Source organism: Ascaphus truei, chromosome 3 (genome assembly GCF_040206685.1).
Source record: "Ascaphus truei isolate aAscTru1 chromosome 3, aAscTru1.hap1, whole genome shotgun sequence".
In the NCBI taxonomy this organism is placed as follows: domain Eukaryota; kingdom Metazoa; phylum Chordata; class Amphibia; order Anura; family Ascaphidae; genus Ascaphus; species Ascaphus truei.
In genome coordinates, this window is record NC_134485.1 from 213539452 (window position 1) to 213552072 (window position 12621).

Genomic DNA, 12621 nt, shown 5'->3' on the forward strand with positions numbered 1-12621 from the left:
TTTTACTAGAAATACTCCCAAGTGAATAGAAGCTTTGTTTACCCCTTGTTTGGATGGTTTCCTGATGTTAAGGAAAAGGCGCAATAAAAGGCTTATTTAATTTCACTATAATCAGTCTCCCTTGCATACCTCTGTGAGCGTCCGCCTACAGATGGCATAATCATGGAGCAAAGTTGATAAATTCAACTTGAAATGTACCTTGAGTTTTGTACTATGAAATAAATACATTACATTGTGAACTATTACATGGATCCTGATACTTGATCTCATGCATGTTTAAATGATTTCATGTTTTTATGGTCTTCATTGTAGGTCCAACGTCTTGATGCTGATGGTCTAGAACATGATGTTGATGACGCAGAAGACAATGATTCATCAGAGCAAAGAGCTCGGAGGTCGATGAACGCTTTTCTCTTTTTCTGTAAAAGTCATCGCTCTCTAGTGTGTCAGAAGCATCCCCGTCTGGATAACCGCGGTGCTACCAAAATTTTGGGACATTGGTGGGCTTATCTGGATCCAAACGAGAAGCAGAAATACACTGATATGGCTAAAGAGGTATGTTGGTAACTATTTTAATTCAGAAGATGAAGGGGCTTGGGGTGTTTAAACTTTTTTTTCAATCAGATCCCACTTCTTAGGCTGCGTCCATAGGACTGCAGCCGTGCTGAGGCGCGCGGAGTCTGCGTGAAAGCGGGTGCTTTCCCAGGTCTTGGTCCGCGTGCCGTCCGGGGGCGTGTCGGGGGGGCGGGCCAGTGATGTCACGGAGCTGGTTCGCCCCCATTGGGCGAACCGCTCACGTGACCGGCCCTGCGCTCCGGCGAGCGCTTGAATTTAAAATTTGGCTAAGACTTACGCTTCCGCACGCTTGCGGAAGCGGAAGCGAGCCCCTGCTAAAGCCGCTCTCATTTCGGCTGCAGGGGCTCAGTGCTGAGCATGAGCGTGCCTCAGCATATGCGCTGACCCTGGACGCAGCCTTAGTGTGTTCATCTTAACAACAGACATTGACATTATGATGTCATCAGAGTCAAAGAAACATGGATACAGTAGCCATAAAGTATCATCTGAAAGAAAAAAAAATTGAGAAAACTTGGCAGAATAAAAGTAATAATTTTTGGATGGTCTATAGCAGGGGTATGCAAACTGGGGGGGATGGGGACGTGCGACTTTTCTGGGGGGGCGTGGTTGCAAAGGCCCCGCGCACTTCTCCAAGGCATTAAATGCTGGGGGATCGCGGGAGGCCTCTGCAACTTCACTTACTGGGATTCAGAAGCTTGGTGTGACGGCAACGCGGCGTCAAAAAATGCTGCTGCGGGGTCCGGTCACATGACCCTGCGGTGTCATCTGCCTCCGGTTGCCATGGCGACGCAGTGACATCACAAGACCCCGGCAAAAGAGGTAGGGGGGCACGAGCATGAGGGGCAGCAGGCAAGGGGGGCGCAGCTCAAATAGTTTGCGCAACCCTGGTCTATAGGACAGAAATGCTGCATATATATTTGTGTTTAGAAGCATGTGTGGACTGTGTGATTCAGTTCAAGTGCACATTATAGATACCCAGCCATCTCCAATCTATCTATGACAGGCAGGTTTGATTAAACTTCCTAACACATTGTTTTTCAACCAGGGTTCCTAGGAACGTTTGGGTTTCCCGGGCATTCTTAATGGGTTCCCTGCAATTTTCTGGTCATTTGACAATTGTATCAAATACAGAAGACTTTACAATGCATCTGGTCACAGAGTTGCTATTCGAGATGGTTGGGGCTTCTTCAGAATTTCACTTGGGGTTCCTTAACCAAATAAAGGTTGGACACCACTGACCTAACATATCCATTGATCTTTTCTGTAATCCTGCCATTTTCTACAACCAAACAGAACTAATAACTTAGTGGAATTCCAAATGGGCCATATTTTACATGTATGAGCCAGGATTTGACAGCAAAGGGTAGGTTGGTAGTGTAGATGTAGTGTGTAGATTTGTATTTTGGGCTTTCTTTGGTATTAGTAACAATGCGAAACTAGCATTAGTACTGATTAGAGTAGGAAGCTACCTATTAAAAAAGATTTATATATATATATATATATATATATATATATATATATATATATATATATATATATATATATATTCAATCATTATATTGACACTGATCATTATAGCTATAGAGATGGAAATCAATCATTAATAATTACCTGCTTCAATTGAATAGATTTATCAAAGATACATATATTATCCAGTGATAATAATTGTAATAATAACTTTATTTAAATAGAGCTTTGCTCCCAGTGGGGAAAAAAAAAAGAAAACATTTAAGGTTATAAAAAAGACCAAACACAAGGAAAGATACAGGATGAGATGGTACTGTAGCTATTAAATGCTGGACAGGTTGTGGTTCATTAAATAAATGCCTGGGTAAACAGGTAGGTCTTGAGCCTGTTTTTATGGAGTTCCAGAGGGGGCCTCTCGAACTGTACGAGGCAGATTGTTCCAAAGAGTGGGAGCAGTGTGGCTAAAAGCTCGGGCCCCAAAGGAAGTTAAGGAATTTCTGGGGACTGTTAGGAGTCCTTCATCTGCAGATGGAAGTGAGCGAATGGGAGTGTAGGGAACTAGAAGCTCTTTCAGATAGATGGGTCCCTGCTCATGCTTTCAATGTCAACAAGCCAGTTAGCAATTTCATCAAAACATACAGTTCAAATATACATTTTCCATATCTATACTGTTTGCCGCTATATATGATGTTGGCACGGCCAGTGGTGTGAGTTACATATGTACTGTACATTGTAATTGGTAGAACCGTCTCTTCATCCATCAATCATTTCATTTATCAGCAAGGTAAAATTATATTCAGCTATGATATAAGGCCTCGTCCCCAGTGATCGCGACGGCGTGCGCAGCGCGAACAAATAGACGGCCCTCTATGGGGCCGGCTACAGTCCGCACGTGCAGGGGCATGCTCAAAGCGCGATGGCGCGACCACATTTCCAAAAGACAAGAAATTTGTCTTTTGGCACGGCGGCCGAGTGATGGCTACGTCACGGCAGCGATTCAGCTCCGCCCCCCCCTTTGCGAGCAATAAGAAGTCTACTGAAACGAGTGGACACCCCGCCAGGCGCTCCAACGCACACGCGCACTGACTGCGCCCATAGCTTTACTGTCTCAGGAGTTGTGAAATAAAACCTATTTATAAAAAAAAATTACTTTGGACAATGCAGGAAAATTTGAGCATTCTTTCTTTTTTCCAATTTTCCATAGGAAGCATTTCGTGAGCATTATATGACAAAGTGGAAATCCTTTACTTGCTAATATAGACGTCATGTACAGAGTGTGACCATAGTATTTTTCTAAGAAAGACTGATTAGGGAAATTATGTTTATATTTACACACTTTTCACAACAAGCAATCTTTTCCTAATAGTAGATATCTTTTATCAGAGAAACCAGAAAGCTGGATTGTGAACCTACAGGAACCTTATATTACAAAACCCAAGTCCTTAGTATTTTTTAGGCTAGACACAACATTTCCTATCAGTAAAGGCTAAATTAGATTTGTTTGCATTAGAAAAGAGGCGACAAAGAGGGGACATGATAACTATTTATAAATATATTCAAGGTCAATAAAAGGAACTTTCAACTACTCATCCCAAGGGCAGTACAAACAATACAGGGTCATCCCTTGAGATTGGTGGAAAGGAGATTTCACCAGCAGGTAAGGAAAGGGTTCCTTACTGTAAGGGCAGCTAGAATGTGGAATCCATTACCCGTGGAGTCTGTGATGGCAGATACAGGGAGAAATGTGATTGCCATCACTGGAGACAGGAAGGAATTTGTTTTTCCCCTTATGAGATTTAATAGGATGATATTTCACTAGGGTTTTTGTTTGCCTTCCTCTGGATCAATATAAAATCCATCTAAATTTAGCATGGGTTGAACTCGATGGACATTACTTTTTTTTCAACCTCATCTACTATGTAACTATGTATTTGTTTAACCATTTAGAACCAAAACCAGAACACCAGGCCTAGTACCCATTTCTAGCTGTCTTGCCATATCTTTTTAAAATAATTTTCCCTTTTTTCACATTATTACTTTAGTTTTCTAATTAACTTATGTTAAGCATTTATCATACAGTACTTTATTATGCTATTTTAGCATCTTCCTGCTTTTTCTCACTTTTTGTTTTTCTTCCATAATTTGGAAATTATCCTAAATTAAAATGAAAGAAATGGAGTTTGGGTAAAACCAGAACCAAATCCTGAAAAACTTTCAGAACCAAAATGAGAACGAGTGAATGCATCAGTGTGTAGCCTACAGTACAAGGGTTTTTCAAATGTAGCTTATCATAATGTTCACTATGTATCTTTGTTTGTTTTATTGTTGTTATTCTGTTTTTCTTCCAAGTACAAGGATGCATTTATGAAAGCAAATCCTGGCTACAAATGGTGCCCTGCAACTAACAAACCCGTGAAAACCCCTTCGCCGACTATTACAACCAGGAAAAAGGTTTGGGCCTTGCCTTCCGAAAGTGTCAAAGACATCTCAAGCCCCAAGAAACTGTCAAAAGCAGAGGAAATGCCGCAACTTAATTTTGGTATAGCAGGTGAGTTTGGGATTGTAGCCTAATTGTGACATTGGTATAATTATGTGGGATTGGATAAACAATCACATTACAATGTTATATTCATTGAAATATTATATAGCTGTGAGTCCCAGTGTTATGAGTATTATTTGCATGCATCTTAATTATTGTTTTATGTTTATTTTCTCTGGTGCTCACCTCTCTTTTGAAGACTTGTTGCTTCACATGCGGTAGACTAACATGATTAAAGTTTGGGGGACATTATAAATGCTGTTGCTTTCTAACAATGATTAAAATGATGAATGTCTGCCGTCTACTAATAGTGACTTGTAGGGATGGCTTAACTTAAAGGGCAGTCATTGTAACAATGAATATGTATGCTTGAGATCTTGATCTATAAATGTTGTTGCTGTAGTTATGCTGAATGATGATGCAAAATGCCACAAAATCACTCCAAAGTGGTTTATGCAAAACTGCCGCTATTTGTGACCGTGATCTTTTACAGTATGGGTCCTGAATTAACATTATTTTGCAGGCATCCAAAAAGTGATACGTTGCTTGATATGTCAAAGTTGTTGTACTTATTCTTCTCCAGGTCGTTTATATGGTGTTGCATGGAGATATAGTCCAAGATATACAGTTAGGTCCGGAAATAATTGGACACTGACACAATTTTCATAATTTTGGCTCTGCACGCCACCACAATGGATTTGAAATGAAACAACCGAGATGCAATAGAAGTGCAGACTTTCAGCTTTAATTCAAGTGGTTGAACAAAAATATTGTATGAAACGTTTCGGAATTGCAACCATTTTCATACACAGTCTCCTCATTTCAGGGGCTCATATGTAATTGTTCAAATGAACACAATCATAAATAAAATGTTCATTTTTAATACTTTGTCGAGAATCCTTTGCAGGCAATGACTGCGTGAAGTTTGGAACGCATGGACATCACGAAACTCTGGGTTTTCTCCTTGTGATGCTTTGCCAGGCCTTTACTGCAGCTGTCTTCAGTTGTTGTTTGTTCGTGGGTCTTTCTGCCTTAAGTTTTGTCTTCAGCAAGTGAAATGCATGCTCGATCGGGTTGAGATCAGGTGATTGACTCGGCAATTGCAGAATATTCCACTTCTTTGCCTTAAAAAACTCCTGGGTTGCTTTCGCAGTATCTTTTGGGTCATTGTCCATCTGTAAAGGGAAGCGCCGTCCAATCAACTTCGCTGAATCTGAGCAGACAATATATCCCTTTACACTTCAGAATTCATCCGGCTGCTTCTGTCATCAATAAACACTAGTGACCCAGTGCAATTGTAAGCCATTGATGCCCATGCCATCACACTACCTCCACCGTGTTTTACAGATGATGTGGTATGCTTCGGATCATGAGCCGTTCCAAGCCTTCTCCATACTTTTTTCTTCTCATCATTCTGGTACAGGTTGATCTTAGTTTCTTCTGTCCAAAGAATGCAGTTCCAGAATTGGGCTGGCTTTTTTAGATATTGTTTGGCAAAGTCTAATCTGGCCTTTCTATTCTTGAGGCTTATGAATGGTTTTCACCTTGTGGTGAACCCTCTGTATTTATTCTCGTGAAGTCTTCTCTTTATGGTAGACTTAGATAATTATATGCCTACCTCCTGGAGAGTGTTCGTCACTTGGCTGGATGTTGTGAAAGGGTTTTTCTTTACCATGGAAAGGATCCTACGATCATCCACCACTGTTGTCTTCCGTGGACGTCCAGGCCTTTTTGTGTTGCAGAGCTCAGCAGTGCGTTCTTTTTTTCTCAGAATGTACCAAACTGTTGATTTGGCCACTCCTAATGTTCCTGCTATCTCTCTGATGGATTTCCTTTATTTTTTGCAGCCTAAGGCTGAGGCCCCAGTACCTCCGCTGCACGCGCGCCCGCGAGACTGGCGGCGCGTGCAGCTGATTCCCCGGTCTGCAGGGAGCTGCAGACCAAAAGACCAGGGGGGGGGGGTGTTGAGGGAGTGATGGGGGCGTGGCCATGACGTCACCCGGCAGGTTCGTCCTCATTGGCTGAACCGCCGGGGGGCATGGCTTAGCGCTCCGTAGCGAGTCCTGCTCTCAATTCTGTTGAGAGCAGGAGCAACTCGCGCCACAGCACTGCGGCCCCCCCTCGCAGGGGGCCCGGCGCCATTGAGGGGAGGGCTCTCATCCCTGCAGCGTCCGCCACAGCGGGCGCTGCAGTAGCCAGCGGTGTCCAGCCATAAGGATGCCCTGTTTCACTTACATTGAGAGCTCATTTGACCGAATGTTGTGGGTTCACAGCAACAGCTTCCAAATGCGAATGCCACACCTGGAATCAACTCCAGACTTTTTACCTGCTTAATTGATGATGAAATAACGAAGGAATAGCCCACACCTGTCCATGAAACAGCTTTTGAGTCAATTGTCCAATTACTTTTGATCCCTTGAAAAAGAGGGGGCTACATATTAAAGAGATGTACTGCACCGACACACTTTATTCGAGCAAATACCCGGTATGTACCTGGCAGATACCTGGAATGCGCCGCTCCTCACCTCTGACAAGCCCCGTTGCATTTGCCTTCCCAGCCTGGGTTCATGCCTGGCTGATGGGCGGCTGATCTGTTAAATGATAATGATTAGGATTTAATAGGCTGCAATGCTTCGCGTGTCTACCAGATGGCATAAATTCATGAATTGTAATGCAGTATATATATATGTACTGTGCAGTATTGCAGCCAGCGGGAATAAAATGCTTCAATCCCTGCCGGAAAATAACTCAATGCACTTGGGCAGAAAACAGTCACAAACCTCAATACACCCGGGTATACCCGAATTCGTGGGACTAGCCGAGATCGAATAAAGTGTGTCGCCAGTGTAATTCCTAAACTCTTCCACCAATTTGGATGTGAATACCCTCAAATTAAAGCTGATAGACTGCACTTTAAGCCCATATTCATTATTTAACTGTAACTTGGATTTATTTTGGTACACAGCCGAAATAAAAAAAACTTGTATCAGTGTCCAATTATTTCCGGACCTAACTGTATGTAGGTTTGTTGTAAATGGTGATCATGCCTCATGTATTATGCACTTTTCAAGAGCTCATAGGTCTCATCTTCAGAAAGATGTATAACAGATACTTCTTTAAGTGTTCAGTCCTATGTAAAGCATTGCAACAAACCTCCTTACAGACCATACTTTTCTAGGCGGCAAACAATAACTTTTAATGTGCTCAAGTAGACAGTTTAATTTCTGGCAGACGGAGAAAGAATTGCCCTGTTGAAATACAAATCATGAAAAGCAAAGGTTTTATTTGGTTAATAGTTACTGACAGGACTTACAATGTATAGGCTTTTCTCTTTGAATAGAATCATGATATTAGTGCAATCCTAAACTATAAGAGATTTTTTTTTTTACCAAATAGTTTTGTTATTCTTGCTGCATTGTTTAGTACGTTTTTGTGATTTTCTTTTGCAACTGAGGAAATGTGTACGTGTACTTCTGTATAGTATGTACAGATCCACATTCCTTAATCTAATGAAGATGCTATAGAAAGGGCTAAATACATAAAGTGCAACGTTACCTACAACAGGTGCACTTTGTGCAACTAGAACTTAGTACGTTATGTCCCCTGAGGTTAATGTGTATCCTTAAAGCTAATTACAACTCAACCCCCTTATAACGCTGTGCTAGGGGTCCAAAGAATCACATCGCGCTATTAGTGGATCGCGTTAGAAATAATGTACAATTGTATTCATTGTACAATAACGTATCTAAGATACCAAAAATCGTGTTGTAAAGTATTAAATAAATACAAAAATTGGGAGCCACTCTTGCATCGCGTTATAAGCAGATTCGCATTGTAACGGATCGCGTTATAACGGGGTTGAGCTGTATATGCAGAAACAACGTTTGTCATACAGCTCATTAGCATAGGCTTAACATCACTTTATTGTAGCATAATGTTGCATTATCATTTAACAAAGTGACATTTAGTATGTCTTGGTGGTACTCTGATCCGTATCCTAAATAGGTCTTTACTGTAACTCAATTTGAGAAAGAGAGGAAAGGATAGGGCAATAAGGCTATGTTAGTTAATGCATACCTAGCAGTGGTGTTACACCTATCCAGACACTGTAAGTGATGCCAAGTTTACTATAGGTATGATCTAACTAACGTAACACTAAGTCCCCAGCTTCTTCTTTTTACATAGGTAGGAAGCCGGGGTTCTCTGGAGCCGAACCACGTTAATTTCAGGTCTGAGGACCCCGTGGTTCCCAAGATACAATCCGTGGAAGGTGTTTCTTGTAGCGTTGCCACTAGGGGAAACAAAATGGCGTTTAAATGTGCCGCTTTAGACGAGCCAATAGGAAGCCGCATCTTAATTTGTCATTGGTATAAACGACCGTACCGGTTATGTATCCCGGGAATCAGAGGAAATCCCTGGAGCTGAAATTAGCAGGCATCCGCTTTGGGGACTCCCAGCATGCCTATTTAAAAAAAGAAGGGGAACCATGCGAGAATGACTCCTTTAATGAACTTCTGCTGATTCAATATCCTACATGTGTTATTTTTTTTAATAAATCAGTTCTGTACTATGAGAAAATACTTGTAGCATTATTATTTTTATTTTAAACAACTCTAGGTGACATTTTTTATGTATTATAAAGTAACAAGCATTTTCTGTTCCTTTAGCAACCATTTACAAAGTCACATCCCATTCCTCTTCTGAAACAAGCTCTCGCACACCCCTCTAGCACCAATTATATCTAGTGACTGCCTGGTCACATTATCCTGCCCACAGAACTTTGTCATATTAATATGCAAATGCATTCCACTGATTGCAGAATACTACTCTGCATCCATTTAGTGAACCCCCATGCCGAAACTTCGCCGATTGATGACAGGAGAACGGATTGATCGGCAACTTGGCTTATTACTTCTAATTGTGTGTATTGTATTGATGCACATTAAAGGGGGGGGGACAGAAGCTTGGACTGCTGTTTTAATATATGCATCAATACAATCCACAGAATGATAAGTAAATAGCTAAGTTGCCGATCGATCCGTTCTCCTGTGATCTATCAGCGAAGATTGGGCTTGGGGGTTCACTAAATGGCTGCCTTGCCGCAGAAGATGACCAAAGATGCAAAGTTCTGTGTGGACGATCATGTGACGAGGCAGTCACTAGATCTAATTTGTGAACTGCTAGAGAGAGGGCAGGGCGCAAAAAGGGGTGTGCCAAAGACTGTTTCAGAAGAGGAAGGGGATGTAACTTTGTAAATGGTTGCTATAGAAACAAAAAATGCTAGTTACATTATAATACATTAAATATGTAATTCAGAGATTTTTTGTTTTTTTTATGCTACAAGTGTTTTCTCATAGTACAGGACTGATTTTTTTTTTTTTTTTTTAAACACACGTAGGATATTGCTTGGTCTGCAGCTTCAACAGACCTTTTTGGAGCCAAAGTTTAGCAAAAGTTAGGCAAGGGCCATGGTCAAAAAGACTGTGCTGAGCCGCGCTGAGCAGATGCACTTACCCCCTGCTTCTGTAATCAACGCGGCTTTAGGATACGCTTCCGCACGCTTTCGCATGCGTGCGGAGGCGTGTGGAAATGCAGGAGACAGGCAAGTTTAAATTTTGCCGCGGAGGGCCCGTCACGTGACTGCCAAAAGCCAATGGCAGTTTGTGACGTGGCGCACTATCCCCGCCTTCCGTCCGGCTCCCACACAGCTTTACAAGCGCGCACGCTGACGCTCATGCATGGACACAAAAAAGCTCCTGCTTGAGCAGGAGGGCATGAGCGTCAGTGCTGCTCAGCGCTCTTCCCTTCACCATGTCCGAGGCCTTAACCGGTGTGTCATACATATTTCTGCACCAAATTGCCCAATAAAAATAGTTTTGTAACTTAGAAAGTATGCTGTGTGTCATATAATTTAGCTTCGTCTGTACGCATGTACTATGTATGTATAAACCACAATAAATAATAGTAATAAACTTCATGTTTTCTCATTTTCCTCATCAAATCCTTCTTGATTTTGTTCACACTGCAGGTTCTTGGTTATCTTAATGCCCCCAAAAGTCAAGTTGATTTGAGTTATATGATTGTAGCCCAACTAGTGACGTATAGAGTATTTACAAGAAACGCTGTAAAATGCTAATATTAAAAACTTTATAACTTCAAATTGTCAATAAGATGATTTGTTATCATATGTTTTATTTCCAACATGGAAACCTGATAATGTAACGTGTGTCTTTACCAGATCCCACACAAATGGGAGGACTTAGTATGCTGCTTTTAGCTGGTGAGCATGCCTTGACTGCACACGGGGATCACGCTGTGGGGGCTGCACAAGGAGAAAACTCTATAACTAAGCAAGAGGTGAGCAGTGTGTGTTACATGATACCACTAAATAGTAGATTCTATCAATTGGAAACAAAATGGATCAAACTGTGAAGACTGACATGCATCTGTGTATACCTGATAACATGTAGGTAGTTTTATCAGACACCATATTCGCTTGTGGCAGAGGTTTAAGTCAATTGAAGAACGAGGTTAGCAGTGAAAAGGGGAGATGTTTTGTAGGTGATAGCATTTTCTTTGATATGCATCATGGATTTTCTAGGTTAAAGATATCCATTTTAAAAATCCGTAGAATGTGTTTGGACAGAATCAGCAAATGGCGGGATAATAAATATATGATTAGCGAGGTCCTTTCAGTTTACTGCAAGTGGTGCACTTAACGTGTGCATCCAGAAACTGGTCGGTTTTCAGTGTTACCTAAACACTTCTAGATTATATATCGTACTGGCTCATTTGATACTTTTACTAGTTTCGTCAGATATTGGTTCCAATAGAAAAGCAGATTTTCTTTGTTCACTCGAGTTGAAATGGACTGATATGAATATTCCATGACAGTACCATATAATTCACTATTTTGTATGTGTTTTTAGTGACCCTGTGTGAGAAAATGCTGGATTGAATTAATGAATGTCATCCTTCTACTGTAGCTAGGATAACCATATCCACCATATAGAAGCAGAGGGTCAGGCAGGGTTACAGGAAATGGAGTGTTACCCTGTCTACTTTATTTCATTTTGTTGTAAGCCAATGCAATTTCAAACTGATTTGTCAAGCCACAGGTCTAAAGGAAAAGGGGGTAATTTTAGCAATTAATTTATGATGTAGGCACGACGACAAAGCGGCAAACAGCAATACATTAGGCTGCGGTCCCAGTCATCACTGTGACACTCGCGCCCGGCGGGGGGGGGGGCGGCATGTGCACAGCACTAACTGCGATCTGCGGTCTTCAGGAGGGAGAGGTTGCGACGGGAGGGGGCAACGTCGGGTTTTGTGGGGGCGTGGCCATGACCTCACGCGGCTGGTTCGCCCTCATTGGCTGAACCGCCGGTGGGGGCGTGGCCACTGCTCCGTCGCAAGTTCCACACACAATTTTTTTGAGTGTGTGGAATCTTGCAGTACAGCGTGGCTGCTGAATGTGCGCCAACGTATGTACTCGGCCCTGAGTGACTGGGGGGCCGGTGCTAGTTCGCACAGTGCAAGCAGAGGCGTGCGCTGTGGCAGTCACTGGGACCGCAGCCTTAGTATTACAGCTAGCTTGAAAAAAAACTCAACCAAAAAACACAGGCGAGTTCTCCAGAAAATCTTCAAGCAAGTCAAGTAGCACGTATAGGGAATTGTGGTGGTTCTTTTTCTTTCTGTTGTAGGTTTCTTCAAGCCCTTGTCAGTCGAATGAGTCGGACTCTTCCCAACCCAGTAAGAAGTCAGCATTATTTGAATTTGCTGAGGTATGAAACTTTATTGTGTGTGTGTGTGTGTGTGTGTGTGTGTGTGTGTGTGTGTGTGTGTGTGTGTGTGTGTGTGTGTGTGTGTGTGTGTGTGTGTGTGTGTGTGTGTGTGTGTGTGTGTGTGTGTGTGTGTGTGTACAGAAACCCATGAGAAAGGTCTGGAGACAGATGTGACCAATAAATATCGATCACAGTTAAAGAGTCAAACCATTATATATGTTAACTCACCACTCTACCATAATCCAAGAGATTTCA

General features: G+C 42.0%; 1 long non-coding RNA gene across 1 annotated transcript; it reads left to right on the forward strand.

Annotated features, from left to right (window-relative positions):
* The first annotated feature begins 496 nt into the window (after window positions 1-496).
* LOC142491016 (uncharacterized) lies at window positions 497-11407 on the forward strand. The gene is made up of 3 exons (XR_012800224.1): window positions 497-555; window positions 4393-4591; window positions 10821-11407. It is a non-coding gene; the product is annotated as an uncharacterized LOC142491016 (long non-coding RNA).
* The last annotated feature ends 1214 nt before the right edge of the window (window positions 11408-12621 follow it).